Raw genomic sequence first — 20,614 nt, 5'->3', positions numbered from 1 at the left:
ATTCTTGAAACTATTAACACTGTCAGTGAAAAGTCCACTTGGGGAAAGTTACAAGTTCCTAGAAAATCCTTTAGAAAATATGGGTTAAATGTGGCAACATAGAGGCTCAGATGGAAACATTATGACATTCACTTCAAGTAGGAAATTTGAATAGGGTTAAATTCTCTATCTATGATAATTAATTGGATTGGGGCTATATATGATGACTTATTATGCTAGTTTAGAATGTTTATTTCTTTGCTTCCCCAATATTCAACTTCATTTTCCTCCCTGTCCTGTCTATTATATAGAATTTAGTTCAATTTGAGGTAATTATAGGATCACAGTTTTAAAGGTATAAGTGAACTTAGATGGCATCTAGTTCAATCCATTTGAAGAATTGTAGTAGGCTCAGAAAAATCATTGCCTTTTCTAATGTCACACATGTAATAATAATAATAATAATAATGATGATGATGATGATGATAATTATTATTATTAGTAGTAGTAGTAGCGATAGCAGTAGCAGCAGTAGTAATAGAGTAGTAGGAGTAGTAGTAATAGTTCACTTGATTTTTGGGGGAGATTGTGCTGTTTTTATTGTGTTTTCAATGGAGAATCATCTGTTTACAAAATAGGTCTTGAAAAATACAAGTACAGATAGTATAAAACAAAGCAAACTCTATTCATAAGACACTACATATATCATGCAAAATAAATAGTCTGATCTCCAGATAATGAAAAGTAGAACAAAAAAAAATCACTAAACAGAAAATTTCCAGATTTGCTGCTTGGAAAAACTTGGGCACAGTTACATGAAACATTTAATAAGCTGAATTTTACTTTTCCCCAATGTGTAAATAAAATGACAATACTAAATCTGTGCCTGGCAATTTCCATCTAAAACTCCATAGCTACACAAAATACATAGACACCTTGTATGTTTGAACTGTTAGTATGATCATCTTTTCATAGGTGGTAGAAAGGGAGGGCAAGGTGACTCCACAGGGCAGAAGACAAGGGAAATAGAAGTATTGTATCTTAAAGAAATGGTGAAAAGAAAGCCTCAATTACTATATAGCCTAGGGAGAAAAAGAAACTACATTCTAACTTTATAAAATTAACTTAGAGGGATAGTAAAGAGTATAAGTAATTGCAGTTTAACATGAAAAATGCAAATGGAATAAGATGGACCACAATGGAGGGTTCATAAAACATGGCAATCAGAAAATACAGGAATGTTTTGGTTTTGCTTTCTTCCTCCCTCCAATTAAAAATAAGTAACTAAATTTAAGTTTCCTATTTACATCTGGTATTCCCTCACATTTTCTAGATACTGGTATTCTGTTGCAATCAGGAAGGATTTTAAAATTCTTTTTAAAGAAAGGAGCTCCTAAATCTTTTTGATAGGACTGAGGAATAAAGCAAAGAGAAGCAAATAGAGCTGACTAGATGCCAAGTGCTTGCTAGAAATGATTTCTTTAAAGTATGCACTTTTTTCTATCTAAAATAAACTGACAATTTTTGGTGAGACATCTAAAAATTTTAAAACAATAGTTTTTAAATTCTTTGAGAAAATAGCTTTGCCTTTATGTTCAAAATTTGAAATGTTTTACATGGCTGCAACATGAAATCTATGGAGTGTACATACAAAATTTTTGTGTTAGTGATCAAATGGCCATCCTGAGAAATACCATACTTTACAGGCACCACTTAGTCATACAAAAGTTTGAAGCATATAAGACTAAAATTTGGTGTTTTGTGCCGTGTGGCCACAGAGTGCTTTGTTTCAATTATGCCTTAAGCAAATACTGGTGTTATTTTTTGATGAAATTATTCCTACTGTGTGCATGAAAACTGAAAAAAAAGAACAAAAGCTGTTTTCAAAGAGAAAAGATTGAAGGATAGAGAGAAATAGAGCTTTGCTAGCTCAAGGGAAAAATATTTGCTTGTTTGATCACTGATTTGTATATACTATACCACTTTAAAATAAAATTGATACACTGCTTCTTAATCATGTCCCATTCAAAACCAACTATTTCCCAATTATTATTTTAATTTGTCACATACCCCAGGGTTTTACAGTTCTTTTCAAGGATTATGTCTCCTTCACTGTGATCGAACTAGATGAACCCTTATCATTTGCCTCAAGTACACATAGTAAAACCATTGTATAATGTTATCCAGTTTATAGAATAATGGTAAAGAAACTTTAGGAAAAAAGAAATAAAAATGCATCAAGCTCAAGATCTAAAAATTAGTTCTACTTCTGTTTTGCTAGGCAATGGTGTTAAGGTGACTTGCCCAGGGTTACACAGCTAGTAAGTGTCAAGTATCTGAGGCTGGATTTGAACTCAGGTCCTCCTGACTCCAGGACCCATGCTCTATCCATTGCATCACCTAGCTGCCTCACTTAGTTCTACTTTTAAATTTAAAAAAATACATAAAAAGTTCATCATTAATATAAGAAATTTTGCACCAATGTATACTGCAAATTTTTCAAATAATGCATCAAACAGAAATCCAATCAGATGTTAAATAGTATACAAATATAACAAGGCTGTTTTCCTCTTTTTTTTCCTTTTAACAGCAGTAATCCTTTGAAATAGTTAGTGTAACTGTTGCTAACACGTATTCCTGGCTTCACATACTAACCTGGACTTCTGATCAAGTGCTGATTAGCGCATGAGAGAGGTTCACCAAATCCATTTTCAGTCATGTCTAGTCTTGGACTCTCCACTCTCCTTTTTAGCATTAGAAGACAACAAGTTGACTTGGAAGATATTGTTTATGGGCCACTGAGGTAGTTTTTACCTCAGGTTTAGCTAAGGTTGTTTCAATCTTAGATCTACTGAATTTTTGATAACAGGGATAGCGTTTGCAGGAAGAGCAAGGATGTCTGAAAGGTCTACACTGGATGTTTTCTTAGTTTCCTGTTTATCACATTCAGTCAAATAAAGAGAGCTGGCATCTTCACTTGTCTCATCCTGCTCTTCTGTTCTGTTTTTCTTGGAACTCTCTTCTTTATAAGGTAAAGACTTCCTTTTGACTCCTACCACAGGATTAGGTGTTTTTGTTGCTGTGTTTCATGAAGGTCTTGGTTGTTGGCTTACCGGATGTGTTGAGGCAATTACTCTGGAGACCATAGGCTTCGGTGGTGGAGAAATGGCTGGCTATGTGGCAGTTTGAGAAATACTTTCCCTTGAAGTACCCCCTGAACTTTCACTGGAATTTACTTGTGGCACAGAAACCTCAGGTGCTTGCATGTTGGTCACAGCTGCTGCTGTTACAGTTAGAGCAGGTAGAGCAGGACTGTTTCTGCCCCGAGAGCTGCCATAACAATTTAATACACTGGTAGGAGAAAGTGCAGACATGCTGTTGTCACTATCCACAGACAAGTCTGGGCTGCTGTCATTCAGAATTGCCCAACAAATTTCTGATGAATGCTTTTTCTTTTTCTGAAGCTCATGATTAGGTAAGAGTTGTTTAAGTTACCTTTCTTTTACATACATTGCAACAATTTTCATATCCATCTCAAACATCTTGCTGTTTGTTGCTTGCCTGTAAACTGTATCCATGAGAGACTGAATGTCATATGTAAAGTAAACACTGGGGTTTTCAGAATTTTCTGGTTTTGTTTGTTTGTTTGTTTGTTTTATTTTAACGTTAATCCAATCACTCCCATTGTATGAAATTCTTCTTCGTCAGGATTTTCCTTGGGTACTGGAAATGATTAAGAACTGACGTGAGCCAGTGTAATAAATTCATTCTTCTCCAAACTTCCAACTGAGATTCAGATTTTTTTATTCCATCAAGCCCACCCATTCTAGTCATTGCTTTTCTGTTGGTGCACTTGCTAGAAGTACACTATAATGCTTGTGCTTTTGAAAGAATTGAGGAGCTTCAAAACATTTGGACCATTCTACTTTAATCGACAAAATTTAATCTGCAATAGAAAGACTTTGTTTAAACTGCTCAACCATGACCCCCCATATAGAAATGTACACATCGTATGTTGTATTCTGTTGTGGTGCATATATGTGTATATATGTGTATGTGTATATACGTGTATATGTATGTATATGTATATATACATATATGCACACATATATATGTGTGCATATGTATGTATGTGTATACATATATACACACACTTGTATGTGTATATATGTATGCATGTGTATATATACATATATACACACACATGTATGTGTGTGTGTACGCGTGTGTGTGTGTATATGAAAAACATGTTACCTATGACTAGGGTTTACCCTTGGGTCCCATACAGGCAAATTAAGATTGCATTCTTCAGGTTGTTTCAATAGCACTCGATTTGGCCATTCCCATTTAGAAAACATCAAGAAAAATTTGTGTACAAGAATTGATGCTATTTCATTTTGATGAAGTTGGCAAGTACTTATTACTAGCATAGTCCAAGAAACACCACCGAGGAAACTTAATATATTGGAATAGATGTTGTGGTATTTGGCCCAAAATTTGATAGCTCTCAGAGGTAGCCTGTAGTCAATGTTTGGTACTAGGTGTAAAATTTTGTAGGTTACCTTGCAACCATTAAGACTTCTTATGCATCTAATATCTAATTTTTTAGTAGACTGTCATCATGTAGGACCAAATATTCAAGAATAGTCTACAGTGCTAATCTTGCAAACAAAATATCAATCTCTATGCCATCAAAACATAGCTTCATAACTGATACAAACATTTCTTCAACAGCTCTTAAGTTTTTTACTTCTTTTTCTAGCTTCATGTTTTTTCATAGAATGAGGTAAAAAAGTCACTTAGATCAATGTGTCTTAGTGCAACACACATTCATTGATACCAGCACCTTTTGTATGAACTCCTAATCTGTAGGATCCAAATGTAAAAAAATTTTTCCTCCAACATTTTCAATTAGATTGTAGAAAATTTCTTGTTTTCACTAATTTCCTGTATCCATTCTTCACCAATTTATCTAATTTTCCCAAAATTAAAATGCATTTGATGTAAAGATTCTTGGGACTGTAACTGATATTGTTTAGAGTTTTGAATTCAGACATAGCTGTCTGATGGATCATTAAGTCAATAACCCACCACTAGAGAGATATGCCGCAAGCTCCTCGGAGGGAATGTGATCCTGAATTGCTACAGGTAGGGGTCTGCATCTGTGCTGCAGTTTCTCTTCCTCTTCAAAAACCTGAAGGACTTTAGGTTTTTGATGTTTCTGTGTATGTAGTCTGTCCGATGGGAGGGGTAATGCCATGATGCTTCTGTGGAAGTTGTGTTTGTTAATGGTTTGTAACCGGAAAAGATACAGTACTTGGTACCAGAACTGCCCAGTCACTCCCCTCCACCCTCCACCACAACCAACCCTGGGCTGAGGTGGGGGGCTCCTCAGTCTTGACTCCAACCCCACTCCACCATCTGTGTTTTAAGCATTGTTTTAAGCACTTCTCCTTCTTCCCCTTCATCCTAACATGGTAGTAGTTAAAATTTTCATAGCATATAACATTCATTCTCTCATTTGAGTTTCACAAGTCATCTGCCTTTGGGATGTAGATATTGCTACGTCCATTTTGCACAGAGAGAACTGAGTTGCAATGAATTTCCCCCAAAGTAACAATAATGATATCTAATATGTATATACTGCTTACTATGTACCAGGCACTGTGCTAAGTGCTTTACAATTGCTGTCTAATTTGATCCCACAGCATCTCTGGGAAGTAGGTGCTATTATTAACCCCATTCTACAAAGCAGAAAACTGAGGAGGAGAGAGATTAAGTGACTTGCCCAGGGTGATCGAGTTAGTGAGTGTCTGAGGCCAGATTGGAACCCAGTCTTCCTGACTCTAGGCCCAGCAATCTTTCAGGACGCCCTGTGTATAAGGAATCCAGTGTTCTCTTAATTCCAAATACTATCCAATTTTTATTGTAAGTCTCCATCTTCTTTTCTTCTAGATGGTGCTTCTCTCAGTGACAACAGTCTACAAAAATGCTGAATCTTGTATAATTGTGTACAATTAATTCGATTCAGATAAGGGAAGCATGGGGTGATTAAATAACCAGTTGGTCTTTTCAATGTGGCATTTCATTCATTCCATTCATTGTGGCAATCTTTACAGCATGACAGAAAGAGTACTGCATTATGTTATCAGAACATCTAGATTTAAATTCTTACTGGACCACACTAGCCATTTTGCCATTGTCAATTAACCACTCTCACATTCATACTTTTAATTACCATTAATTAAGCTCCTAGGGGCAGATAGATGGCATAATGGTTAGAGTGCTGGGCCTGGAAGTCAGGAAGACTCCTTTTCTTGAGTTCAAATCTGGCCTCAGACATTTACTAGCTGTGTAACCCTGGACAAGTCACTTAACCCTGTTTGCCTCAGTTTCCTCATCTGTAAACGAGCTGGAGGAGGAAATGGCAAACCACTCCAGTATCTTTGCCAAGAAAACCACAAAAGGGTTCAGGAAGAGTCAGACACAACTGTGAAACAACTGAACAACAACAACAATGTACAAAGCCCTATATTTAATGATGGGAAGGGATTAAGATGTGAACTTTGGCTTCACAGAGTTTACAATATAACAAGGTATAATGTATAGGCATAGACATAAAATGTTCTACAAAAAGATGCAATTCTTCATTTTTTCAAGGATTCATGATTTCATTATTTAGTATATCTTCTCCATTAAAGCAGATTATAACTCACCTACTCCTTTGTAGATCATCTTTATAAGTTTCTTTGGGAAAAGAAAAATCAATCTGCTAGTCACCTTTCTGGTGATGAGGCTCTGAATTTAGCTAGATTGATTTTCAGATAATAGGCATAGCTTAATAGTTCCCTATTAAAACTTTTTAAAATTGGGTAGTACCTGAAAAACCTTTCTTTTCTTACCCCAGAAGAATGAAAATTGTTTGTGAATAACTCATTCATTTTATTATTTTATCTTTATTGCCCCAAATGATTCCTTGTATGTAGTAGGAATTTTATTCAATTGAATTTGGAAAACTGAGGTCGTCTTTGTGCTATCATGAGGCAAGGGTGTATGACTTTGGTAGAGTAAAGAAATAAACGTTTAAGGGCCTATAAGAAGTCTAGCACTGTACTAAGCACTTCGCAAATATTAGCTCATTTGATTCTCACAACAACTGTGGGGGATAGGTGCTATTATTATCCTCATTTTACAAATGAGGAAACTGAGGCAGATTAGGATTAAGTGACTTGCCTGGGGTCACATAACTAAGTATCTAAGAGCAAATTCAAACTCAGGGCTTCCTGACTTTATGCCCAACTCTCTATCCACTGTGTCACCCAACTTTTATTGGAGGAAATTTACAACAATGCAAAAATTATGATATAGTATATATATATATATATATATATATATATATATACATATATATATACATATATGTATATATATATATATACATATATATATATATATATATGTCAATAAAAATAAATGATAAAAAAGACTCCACAGGTCTTTTGAAAGCCTTCTTACTACATCCTTAATTCAATGAGCTTTTATGAAGTCTATATTATGTGCCACAGAATGTGCTACATGTTGGAAACAAAAATGAGAAATTCTTTCCCTCAAGTAACTTTGTGTTTGATCAAAGAAAATGATACGTGAATAGATAAATACAATATTTATAAATAAAAAGAAAGTAATTTGGGGAGTGAGGCCCTAACAATCATGGAAAATAATGAGGGCCTATTGTATTAGGTGACAGTTCCTCTGAGTTTTAAAGGAGCTCTGGAATCAGAGGAATCAGAGATGAGAAGCCTGAAAATTCCAAGTTTGGGATGTGAGACAGCATGTAAAAAGACACAGAAGTAGTGGATTGAATGAAGAAATGTAAGAGAAGGAAAGCAGGCCGGGGAGGAGGGGAGTAATTTAATGAATGAGATTATGTAGAGTAACAGAAAATTAGGGAGAAAAATTATAGAAAAAGACTAAAAACAGATTAATGAAGCAAAAACATACCCAAGGCACTCTCATTTACAAACACAGTTAGAAAATGAACATAATAGAATTTCACAAAGAAAACACAAAATTAACAAATGTAAAACTAAATATTTAGCTGATCAATTTGGACCATATAGTTGAAATCACTTCCAAATCAATTAACAATCTATATTTTAGAAGTAACCATAATTTTAAAGGTAAATGAAAGATTGTATCTTTTGCATCTTCAGATTGGAGACAAATTTGTAAATGGACATGGAATGAAGACATTTGTAAAAGCAAAAGTATGAATTTGTTGTTAAATAGATTAAAACCTTTTGCACATTTAAATCTAATGCAGCTAGAATTGGAAGGAGAGATATGGATTGTGAAAAGAAATATGGCACTCAATGTGTTTAATAAAAGTCCAAAATTATACATGTACAGCATTGATTAAAAAAAAAACTACTAAAACCTTTGTGAAGCAACAATATGATAATAAATCCTATGAACTAACAGTTTTCAAAAGAAGAAATATAAGCAGTTAGTAATCATCTGAAACAAAATTCCAAAATCATTAACAATGAAATGGGTGTTTTTAATTTTGCTGGCAGATGACTGTAAATAATAGTTTCTGGTCATTTTCTTTACTTTCAATTTGTTGTGATTGGCCCTTTCTCAGTTTTTTATCTGATCATTTTTTTCCCTTTCTTTTTATTTTTTTTTATTAAATTAGCTCTTTATCTATTGTTTATTTTTTTCCAAAACATATTTTATTGATTCATTTTTGTTTTGAATGCTGTATTTTATCCTTTGTTTTTATAATCACTCATTTGTGTTTATTTTAATTAAATTTTGTTTTCTAATATTAAACTTTATTCAACTAAATAATATTCTCTATTCTTAGCTTAAGTTTTCGGTTATTAAGTTGCCTCTAAGGACCATTCTGGCTGTATCTCATAAATTTTGATAGGTTATATTACTACTGTCATTACCTTTAATGTATTTTTTATTGTTTCTATAATTTGATCTTTGACCCAAGTATTATTTAGAAAATAATTTTTAGCTTTCATTTAAGTTTGAACTTTTTAATCAAATCTTTCTCATTGATTGTTGTATTTTGTCTATAAAAGCAATGTTTAAACTTCCTGTCTTTTAGAATATATATTTTACTTCTTCCTGCATTCTCCCTACCATGTCCTCACTCTTTGATCATTTCTGTCCCACTAGACCCTAGCATTCTGCCTACGGCTTTCTCATGCTCTTGATATGTGATTTTTTTTTTCTTATTCTAGCTCTTTGAGAGCAGAGACTTTCTTCTTCTTCTTCCATTTACCAAGTGATACATGTACTAAACATCTAATAAATTCTATCTTCCCATCTATTTTAGCTATTTTTTGTTATTCTAGGAGAAATAAAAATATGTTACCTCCAACACTAGAGAGAGGGAGACAGAGGCAGAGAGAGAAAGAGAGAGACAGACAGAGAGACAGAGACAGAGACAGAGACAGAGAATCTTAAGGTGTTTTTCAGTATTTAAGATCACTGTGAAAAAAATATATATCACTTTAAATCTAAAAGGAAATCTCAATGATTTGTCTGGTTTGAGAATTCTTGGGCCAAGGCTTGCTGCTCAGCTTCCCAATGAATAAGCCCAAGGCTACAACTGAAGGGTAATACCATTAGGCCAATACCACTTTTAAGACTCCTCTCTGCACTTGCCTACATTTAATCAAATATTTCAGGTGTCTTCGGCTAACTGGAAAAGACAAGAAGTGAGATAGGAAACCAAACTGCATCTCTATATTACTAGTCTTCTAAGGTATAGTACAAAGCCCTATGTTCCTGTCCAGGGTCAGTAGAGAAGAAGTCTATCCATATGTATGTATGTATGTATAGATGCATGTATGTATCTCTCTATCTGTCTGTCTCTCATTTTCTCTATGCATTCATCTTTTGTGTATTCCATAAAGCTTGGTCAATGTTTGTCAGTAACAATATTGTAATGCTTCCTAATGTTATGTTATGCTTCCTTTATAGTTCCATGAAATTCATCCTGTTTACTGTATTCTGCTTAAATTTGCAACTTCCTTCTAATTTCTCTTTGTGATCTTTTACATTCATTATTAGAGTAGTATCATTGTCTTCCTGTTGAAATAATCTTGCTTTTCAGTTAATTTGTCCTTTAAGAGTTAAGTTTTTCTTCTGTTAAATGCACATATAAACACACACTCACACCAACACCCCCACATATGTTTGATTGCTTTCCCTATATAACCCTTAAGGATGAAATAATGCTATAATTGTCTTGTTTATCTCCCTTACTACATTCACTGTATATACAACTTTGAAAACAGTAATGCAGCAACCAATATTCCAGGATCAGCTGAGGCAAAGTAGATTTTATTTTGCTCTCTCGTTCAAAATTACTAATTTATTCATTTAACAGACATTTATTGAGGGCCAAGCACTGTGTCAGATGCTACAGGTACAAAGACAAAGAAGACAGTTGTGGACCTCAAAGCACCTATAGTCTATTTATTGAAGGAAAATAACATACACATAATAGAATTGAATGCAAAAATAAATACAAAGTTATTGCTAGGAGAGGGCACAAACCACTGGCATAATCAAGATAGATGTGTAGCAGAAAGTAACATTTGAAATGACCAGAGCTTCAAAGAATGTTTAGAGTTTCCAAGTAGAGGTGAGGAGAGAGTGCATTCTAGGTATGGGAGACACATAGTACAAAGGATAGACAGGAGATTGTCATGCAAGTGCAATTAGTAGGTAAATTTGACAGACACATGAAGGAGATCGCTGTACAATAAATCTGAAAGGTTGACGGAGCCAGATTGGGAAAGGACATTAAATGACAATTAGGTATTATTATTTCATATTATAGCAATATATTACTATACAATATAGTTAATACATTTACATTATATATTATATATAATTATAATATAATCTATATTGGTATATTAACATATCAATATATTAATAAAGTAATATAATTATTATTATATGTTATACTCCAAAAGGAGCCATCAGAACAGGTCTGCACCACATGTGGACCGCGGGCAGCTCGCAGCCAGCCACAGGATTGAGGAGTCTGTCATTGTCAATCGATGGCTGGTTGCCACAGGTCACATGACAGTCCCCCTATTCCCCCAAATCCTGTGGTGCAGTCCTGCTAGAACTACCTGAGCAGGGCAATGATGTGGTCAGAGCTGTGATCGAGGAATGGATATCTGTTTGGCAGCTGGGTACATCATGGATTGGAAAAGGTAGTGATGCTTCAGAGACACCAGTAAGCTAGTGAGTTATTGCAGTAGTTCAGGTGAGAGGTGCTAAGTACCTGAAATTGCGGAGTAACGGAGAGAAGATAAAATTGTGGAGGTAGCACCAGTAAGACTCGTGAACTAAAATGTTCTTATATCTTAGGTGCTTTTCCTCTGGGTGAATACTGTTGAGATATGTTTTAAAATCTATTCCATAATCTTTCCCTTTGCATAAGGCAGTTATTGTTAATCTGTGTTTTTGTTTACCTATAACTTGTAACAGCCCATGCTTTTTCAACAGAGTATTTTTTACCCTTATTTCATTATTATTTAGTCAATTCCAGTCTTCTCATATAAAGGTGCGAATACATACCCTTACTCTCCTCATATTATAGTGGATAGAAAGTACCATAATATTAAATATAGTTCCAAAGTTTCTATTAGTTCTAGTGGTAGATTCTTCCTGCATCAACTTCCCTGCCCTTTACCCAGTCACAGAAAGGGATTTCATTTTGCATATCCATTCTTTTCTACCCCATTTTTTTTTTTGGTTCAGATGTGACACCCTCCAGGCAAGGTAAGTTTCCCTCTTTTCTCAACCTCTCTCCTACCCCAATTCCACAAAAGAAATCAAGATTTATTTTCATTTCCCTTCTATGGGACAAAAAGGTATTTATCAAAATTTGGATATTAATTTCTTGAAATCCTTAATTCAAAATGAGACATTAAAACAAACAAAAAAATCCCAAACAATATCCTTTCTGGACACAAAATTTTGCTCATAATTTAAGTCAACCACATCCATTCACTGAGTTGATTTGCTTTCCAAGATAATAATTCTTGGTTGATTTGTATATCTAAGGCCCACAGAGATTTAGGTCCTTTTTGTCCAGAGTAACAGTTCTCTTTATTGATTCTTTTCCCTTTTAGAGAATAAAATTTTCACTAAAAGAAGCTAGTAATTTGTCAGCTGCTTTTCTTTAGGAAGAGGTAGCTGATACTCAACAGCAGGGAGAAACTGTGGCCTTCTAGGTCCTCTGGTGTGGCCCTTTGACAGAATCTAAACTTCACAGAACAAATCCTCTTCCTCAAAGGATTTGTTCTGTAAAACTTGGACTCAGTCAAAAGGCTGCACCCAAGGACCTAGGTCATATGTGGCCTCAAGACTGCAGGTTCCCCACCCCTACCCCATAGTATCTGGCTTGGGTGAGTAGTGATATTCTTCCTCATTCCTTTTCAGGTTAAGACCATGTTGATAAGATTCATTAAATGTCACACCTGTATATAATATCCTAGATATGTAACATACATACAACACATATGCATACACACATTTACTGGCTCTTGATAAGTGCTGTCTACCCTGGCCATGGGCAATATTTAAGACAAAGCTTCGAAATACAAATTACATTTCCAGACACCATGCTGATAACTGATGATTTCCAAATCTGCTCTTCTCTTTGGAAACCCCTGCCTTCAATAAGTAGCAATTATGTGCATAGGATATAAAATTAAGATAATGGTAATAAAATTTTTAAATAAATTAAATTTATTGGAAGTGGTAAAAGCAATAAGTAAATATGTCCTTAAATGCTCTTATTGATGAGAGAATAAACATAAAATTAATGAGTTGGGTTTGCAGTTAAAGAAATTAGAAAATGAACAAATTAAAGCAAACACAAATTAAGCAACCATTAAAATAAAAGTATCAATAACATAGAAATTAAAAAAAAATAATTTTAATGATACAAAGAACTGATTTTTTTTAAAAAGGCATATAAAATTGATGAGTAATTATCAAATTTAGTCAAAAAGAAGATAAAAGAAAACCAAATTAACAAAGCCAGATGTAAGAATGGGACAACATATCAAATATAAAAGTCATTTAAAAAACTAACAGTAACAAAGTTCCACAGCTTAATGCCAAAAAAAAACCCCTTATGAAATAAAAGAAATGAATGAGCATTTACAAATATATAAAATATTAACATTGTCAAAAGAGGAAAAAATAGCTTAAATAAATCAATCTCAGAAGAAGAAATTAAAAACACATTTAATGAGCTATACATAAAAGGCACTAGGACCAGGTATGTTCAATCCTTTTCAGTTGTGTCTGACTCTTCATGATCCCGTTTGGAGTTTTCTTGGCGAAGGTACTGGAGTAATTTGTTGTTTCCTTCTACTGCTCATTTTACAGATGTGGAACTGAGGCAAATTGGCTTAAGTGATTTGTCCAGGGTCAGATAGCTAGTGTCCAAGTACGAATTTGAGCTCATGAAGATGTGTTTTCCTGATTCCAAGTCCAGTGTTCTTTCCACTGTGTGACCTAGCTGCCTCCAGGACCAGGTATATTTGAAAGTAAATTTCATCAGATATAAAAACATAAATCATTCTTCTATATCAGCTTTTTTCAAAAATGGAGGAAAATATCTCTTCTTTATGTGAGTCAAATGTTGGTTCTGATCTTCAAGACAGTAAAAGACAAAGAAAAAAAGCTCTATGTTTATTTATTAATATAGGTTGTGATGCATATATAAAAATAGCAAATATAATCTAGAAATAAAAAAATATATTATGAACAAGTAGAATTTATAAAGCGAATTCACAGTTTGTACTCTATTAGACATCATGGAGTAATGGGAAATTCCTGTCTGTGGAGTCAGAAGACCTAAATTCAAACCATACCTCTGACAGTTATTTGTATGATTGTGGGAAAGTCTTTTAATCACCCTGACTTTCATTTTCCTTATCTATAAAATCAGGGTTTTGACTCAATGACCTCTCCAGCTATAGATCTGAGTCCCAGAAATCAACCTATATTTGTTACATTCTCAATATGTGCTGGGTACTATCCTAAGTGTTGGAGATACAAAAAATAAATAAATAAATAAAAATCCTTACTCTTGTGAAGATTGCATTTTATATGGGAAAGAAGAAGTATATAAATAAGCATATTCAATATATTTGAAAGGGGAGTGGGGCATGCAAGATAATAACAGTTGGGAAAGGGAGGCAGGAGGGTTCTGAAAAAGACCTACTGAAGATGACATCTGATTATATCAAAATACACAATTACAGATGACAGTAAGCTGGAAGTGATACCTAATGCACTGAATAGTATAGTTAGGATCCAAAAAAATCTTAAGCTAGAGTAGTGGTGTCATATTCAAATAGAAACTGATTTCTTGGGCAGCATATTAACTTAGAAAACCACAAACTAACATTACCTATGTTGTATTTTTGTTTATTTATTTAAACATTTCCCAATTACATTTTAATCTGGTCCCCATTAGAGCACTGCTTGTGTGCCACCAGACTGACACCTCTGAGTTAGAGCTTTGGGCTGAATCTAATAAATAATTTCCTTTCAGCCCTCAGCTAGAGTGGTCGTTTCATTTCTGGATATCAGAGTTGAAAAGGACATTGATAAGCTGAAAAGCAACCAGAGAAGGGTTGCTAGTGTTATGAAAGACCATAAGTTCATTTTGTATGAAAAATGGTTAATAAAACAGGAGTATTTAGCATAGAAAACAAACTGAGATGCTGATGACATGAGGGGGAGAAAACTAACTGAACAAACAAACAAATTTCTCAGCATCTTTCATTCAAAGCCTACTTTCTCCTAACTTTCCAATCTAAGAAAACTTAGAAGGTTGGCAGGAAGAGTTTGTGACACCAAAGTTGAAGCCTGTCCAGAGCCCACAAATATGGCAGCAGCAACAGTGGAGGCAACAGATTCAGAAACTCTCAGTCCAGAGATGGTAAGGAGATTAGACAAATGGTCAGAAATAGATCTCAGAAGACCTTTTGCTGGCACCTACTGGCAACTCTATTGCACATACACAGTTTAAGGTTGCAGTTTCAGGGCAGAAAGGAGGACTGGTGTTGGTGAAAAGAGAGCAGAGACCCTGTTCATAGTTTCAAGGCAAAGAGAGTGCTACTCCATATGTTTGCTGGGAAAGAGGGGCCCTTTGCCTCATTTCTAAAATATATAGAGAATTAAGTCAAATTTATAAGAATACAAGTCACTCCACAACTGATAAATGGTCAAAGGATATGAACAGGCAATTCTCAGATGAAGAAATTAAAGCCATTTATAGTCATATGAAAAAAAAATTCTCTAAATCACTACTGATTAGAGAAATGCAAATCAAAACAACTCTGTGGTACCACATCATACCTATCAGATTGGCCAGCATGATGAAACAGGAAAATGATGAATGTTGGAGAAGATGTGGGAAAACCAGAACACTAATACATTCCTGGTGGAGTTGTGAAATGATCCAACCATTTTGGAGAGCAATTAGGAACTATGCTCAAAGGGCTACAAAAATGTGCATATCCTTTGACCCAGCAATAGCACTTCCAGGGCTGTATCCCAAAGAGATCAAACAAATGGGAAAAGGACCCACATGTACAAAAATGTTTATGGCAGCTTTTTTTTTTTGTTGTGGCAAAGAATTAGAAATTGAGGGAATGCCCATCAATTGGGGAATAGCTGAACAAGTTGTGGTATATGAATGTAATGGAATATTATTGTGTTATAAGAAATGATGAACAGGCTGCTTTCAGAAAAGAAAAAAAAAACATGGAAAAACTTGTATGTTCTGATGCTGAGTGAAGTGAGCAGAACTAGGAGAATGTTGTACATAGTAACAGCCATGTTATGTGATGACAAATTTTGATAGATTTAGTCCTTCTCAGCAATGAAAGGATCTAAAACATCCCCAAAGTCTCATGATGGAAAATGCTATCCACATCCAGAGAAAGAACTATGGAATTTGAATGAAGATTGAAGCACACTATTTGCTCTTTTTTTCCTTCTGTTTTGTTTTCTTGTGGTTCCTTTTTTTGGTTCTAATTCTTCCTTGCAACATGACAGATGTGAAAATATGTTTAATAGGAATGTATATGTATAGCCTGTATCAGATTGAGTACCTTCTTGGGGAAGGAGGGTGGGAGGGAGGGGGAGAAAAATTTAAAACTCAAAAGCTTATGGAAATGGTTGTTGATAAATCAAAATAAATTAATAAAAAGTAAAAAAAAAAAAAAGAAAACCCACCAGCTACTAAGACAGAAAGAAAGGAAGGAAGGAAGGAAGGAAGGAAGGAAGGAAGGAAGGAAGGAAGGAAGGAAGGAAGGAAGGAAGGAAGGAAGGAAGGAAGGAAGGAAGGAAGGAAGGAAGGAAGGAAGGAAGGAAGGAAGGAAGGAAGGAAGGAAGGAAGGAAGAGGGGCCCTTTGTGCATAAAGACTGGAGTGCAGACCAGAAGAACAGTGATCATACCTCTCCCAGGATCTCATCACCTTGGAAGCATGTAAAAACCTGCAGACCCTCAAAACTAGTTCTGAAAACAGTAGCGTGAAAAAGCTTGAAGCTTGGGACAGTGCCTCCCCAACCACAGATGAGCAGAGTCCAACTTTATCATAGAGGTCAAAGTCAAGAGATAGACTGGAAACACAAAAGAGGACTTGACCATAAAAAGCTACTATGGTGGTGGGGAAGACCAAGACATAAGCTCAGAAGACAATAATGTGAAAATGACTACAAGCAAAGCCTCAAAGAAAAAGGCTAATTGAAACCAAGTTAAACAGAAATTCCTAGAAGAGTTAAAAAAAAGAGAGATAAAAGTGGTAGAGGAAAAATTGGGTCAAGAAATGAAAATTATGCAAGAAAATTATGAAAAGAGAATTAACAGTTTGCTAAAAGAGTCTTAAAAATAGTAAAGAAAATAACACTATTAAAAAAAATCCACAACCGAATTGGCTTAATGGCAAAAGACACACAAAAAATTCACTGAAAAAAATAATTCCATAAAAATTAGAATTAGGTGGTGGAAGCTAATGATATCATGAGACACCAAGAAACAGCAAAACAAAAGGAGCACAGTGAAAACGGCAGAATAAAAGTGGGGACTTGCTTGAGTTCTCCCAATTTCTCCTCCAAATAACTTCAAAATAACACCTAAAATTGAATTTTGGAGTAGCAAAACCAACAAAAGAATGAGGTGAGATAATTTTCTAGCCCAAGACAATTTAGAAGGTCGACAGGAATGGTTTTTCTCACTGGGGTGGGAGTAGAGCAAAGTCCAGTGCTGACCACCCTCAGCAAGCCAGCTTTGGAGGTGGGCTTTGGAGGTGGGGAAGAGGAATTCAATCAGCAGCAGCTGGTTGAAGAGCTCTCATCCCATGGATGGTAAAGGGATAAGACAACTAGTCAGAAAAAGATTAGAGTTGACCCTTTGCTAGCACAGGGTGAAGAACTCTATTGTATTGTCTATATTTGGTTCTGGGTCATAGTCCTAGGTAAAGGAGGAGCAACAGCACATTATAGTGTACAACTGCAGAGGAGTGAAGACTCAATCACAGTTCTAGGGTGGAAAAGAGTGCTTGTGGTCACTCACTGACCGGAGCAGTGAGTACATCTCTCCTTTGGTCATTTTACCTTGGAGGAACTGAAAACTTATAGATCTCCAGTACGAGCTCTGAAAACAGCAGCATGAAAAATCTGAAGCTTAGGACAGTTTCTCTTCCACCCCAGGAACAGAATCCAACTTTAACATAAAGTTGTAAGTGAAGAAATAGACTGGAAATAGACCAAGTAGTGGTATTGCTGGGTGAAAGGGTATAGGTAGTTCATAACTCTTTGGGCATAATTCCCAATTGCTCTCCAAAATGGTTGGATCATTTTATAATTCCACCAACAATGAATTAGTGTTCCAATTTTTCCATATTCTTGCCAGCATTTGACAAAAGACTGTTAGATTTGGAAATTAAAAGATCACTGGTAATTTTTTTTTTTAGCTAGGCAATGGGGTTAAGTGACTTGTCCAGGCTCACAGAGCTAGTAAGTGTCAAGTGTCTGAGGTTGGATTTGAACTCAGGCCCTCCTTACTCCTTACTCTATCTACTGCACCATCTAGCTGCCCCAATGACTGGTAATTTTGGAGAGAGTGGTTTAAATTGAATAATGAAATCTGAGGACAGACTGTAGAGAATAAGAAAAGCATGAGAGAAGAAGTGGAGGGACTTATTGTAGAGGACATTCTCAAGTGTAGACACAAAAGACAGCAGAGATATAGGATGAAAGTGAGGGAAGATGGATCAAATAAGGGTTCTTTGAGAACATGACATGACACGACAATAGGGAAACAGACAGTAGACAAGGAGAGATTTGTTAGATGAGAGAGTAGAGATGATCTAGGGACCATCTGTTGGAGATGATAAGATGGAACATTATCACTTGTGCATGAAGAAGGGGTTAGATTTGGCAAGAAAAAAGGGCCACTCCATCATGTAAGATGGGGGTGAAGAAGGACATAGTGGCAGAATACATCTGAAAGATTTACAGTGAGGAAGAGGGGAAGATGAAGCTCTTGGTTAATAACTTCAATTGTTCAGTGAAATAATTTTCATGATGGAAATTGCCTTGAATACACTCTATTTATCATTGAGCCCTCATTAATGAAAGGAACTGAGGTCCTACTGGTGAATGTGAATGGATAGGTGAATCCTTGGCAGATATTGACTTCATTGAATTCCCAGGGTTCCCTAGTTACTGATTGAGAAAGGAAATAAATTCTCCCAATAAGATTTGGACCCTATGCAGTGGTTTATGAGAACAATTACATGAAGTGAAGATGTGAGATCTTAACATCAGTGGAGTAGAACATATCATATAATCCACAGTGTTCCCCTGGTAGGTAAACCTATAATCCTTTTCATAATGTTAGAGCATCATCATTTCCTCCTATAAATGTTAAAAGATAGCTAGAGATCCATCCATCTTACCTCAAGGTGTAATACAAAATCGCTTGGAACAATAAAAATTTGTCAAATCCTAGAGGGGAGGAATCCTCAAGAATTTTCCATTGTAATGGCATAGGCAGGGTTTTTCAGCAGGTATCAATATTTGCAGGTTAGCTATGTGGCTGAAAGTAAAAACCGGAGTCCATTCTAGTCATCTTAATTGTAAGATCTGGACAAGTGACTAATCAAATAGCCATGGGTCAGAGCTGGCACACAGGGTAAGGCAGGGTAGAGGGCATTAGGTTCCTGAGTACTCTTTGGGGGTGAGGGGCAAAAAAAAGGGAGGCCTAGTCTGTGAGGTGAACCAAATAAATTGAGCAATGAATGGCAAAGGCAAGTACTGTGTTAGGGTCAAAAGCAAGAACTAAGAGCTCTTCATGAATAATGGGTTATACCAATTAATTTTTCCTATTTTCTAAATAGCAATTCAATGCCTCTCAGCCTATTCTACACATGATAGAGGTTATGTGTCCAGGCTTTCCATTTCTGAGCCGGTTACTTCAAATCTAAGATGTAGAGTTGGACTATATGGTCTTTAAGGTATTTTATTGGTGTTTTTGTTAGTATGCTTTGTTGTGATTTTTTTTTTGCCAGCTCTAACTTTGCAATTCTGTGGATTGCATGGGACTTAGGTAACATAGAGTAGTTGACTTGTGTACCTTGAAATAGAAATTATGGAAATATTTTGGGATTAGATAAAGGGCATTTGAAACCTCAAGATGGTGATCTCCCTATTAATGTCCTCAGGTCTCTTGCTGTTCAACTGATTTCCAAGTGGAAGGACTTAAGTCTAAAGAGATATGAAGAAAAGCCATGGCACCCTGTGGAGGGCAGAGGGAAGGTAAATCCCTATATTTCTATTTTATAGCTTCATAGATGTTTGTAAATTCCATAAATGGAAATGTCCTTGATATCCAAATCATTATGACATAAAGGAAGAAATGATCCTATTAATTATAAGTAAATTAATAAGAAATAACACTTGGTACTTCCTCTACTGTATGAAATGTCATGGACATTACAGTATGGCATACAGAAAATAGTTTGTTAAGGAAATTGGGTGTAAATTAAGAGCCATTAGAGCAGAAACATTTTTATGGTTTCCTCCAAAAATTGTAGTTATTAATAAAATTTTCAGCTTCAAATCTATGCAAATGAGCATACATTGTAACTGAAAGAGGAGGAAAAGATTATTCTGTATTCAGTTATCTTATTAACTCTAAGTGTAGTTTCATATTCAGGAGTATTGCTAGAGAAGAAAGGAATATATGTAAGCATCACCTGCAAGATATTTGGAAATGTATGCATAGAGCGGTGTGTGTGTGTGTGTGTGTGTGTGTAGTGTGTGTGTGTGTGTGTGTGTGTGTGTGTGTTGAAGGCAGGGAGGATGGGAAAAGAGACAGAGTGAGGAATGACCTGATAAATGCCAATGAAGACTTAAGATAATAGCTTGAAGACTGAAGAATGGTAGGAAGGACCTGAATGTAGCACTACCTATAAGTGGACTCTAGCCAGACATGCAGGCCAATTCATTTTTTTAAAGTGCCTTGTATGTGAGACACTTGTGGAAAATAAACACAAAG

General features: G+C 35.4%; 1 pseudogene; it reads right to left on the bottom strand.

Annotated features, from left to right (window-relative positions):
• Nucleotides 1-2,804: 2,804 nt before the first annotated feature.
• Nucleotides 2,805-4,409, bottom strand: LOC110220305 (poly(A) polymerase alpha pseudogene; annotated as a pseudogene).
• Between the last annotated feature and the right edge of the window lie 16,205 nt (nucleotides 4,410-20,614).

Source organism: Phascolarctos cinereus, unplaced genomic scaffold (assembly GCF_003287225.1).
Source record: "Phascolarctos cinereus isolate Bilbo 61053 unplaced genomic scaffold, phaCin_HiC Scaffold_3;HRSCAF=262, whole genome shotgun sequence".
Lineage (NCBI taxonomy): Eukaryota > Metazoa > Chordata > Mammalia > Diprotodontia > Phascolarctidae > Phascolarctos > Phascolarctos cinereus.
Note: the sequence above shows the minus strand (reverse complement) of the source record. Positions and strands in the feature narration are given on the sequence as shown.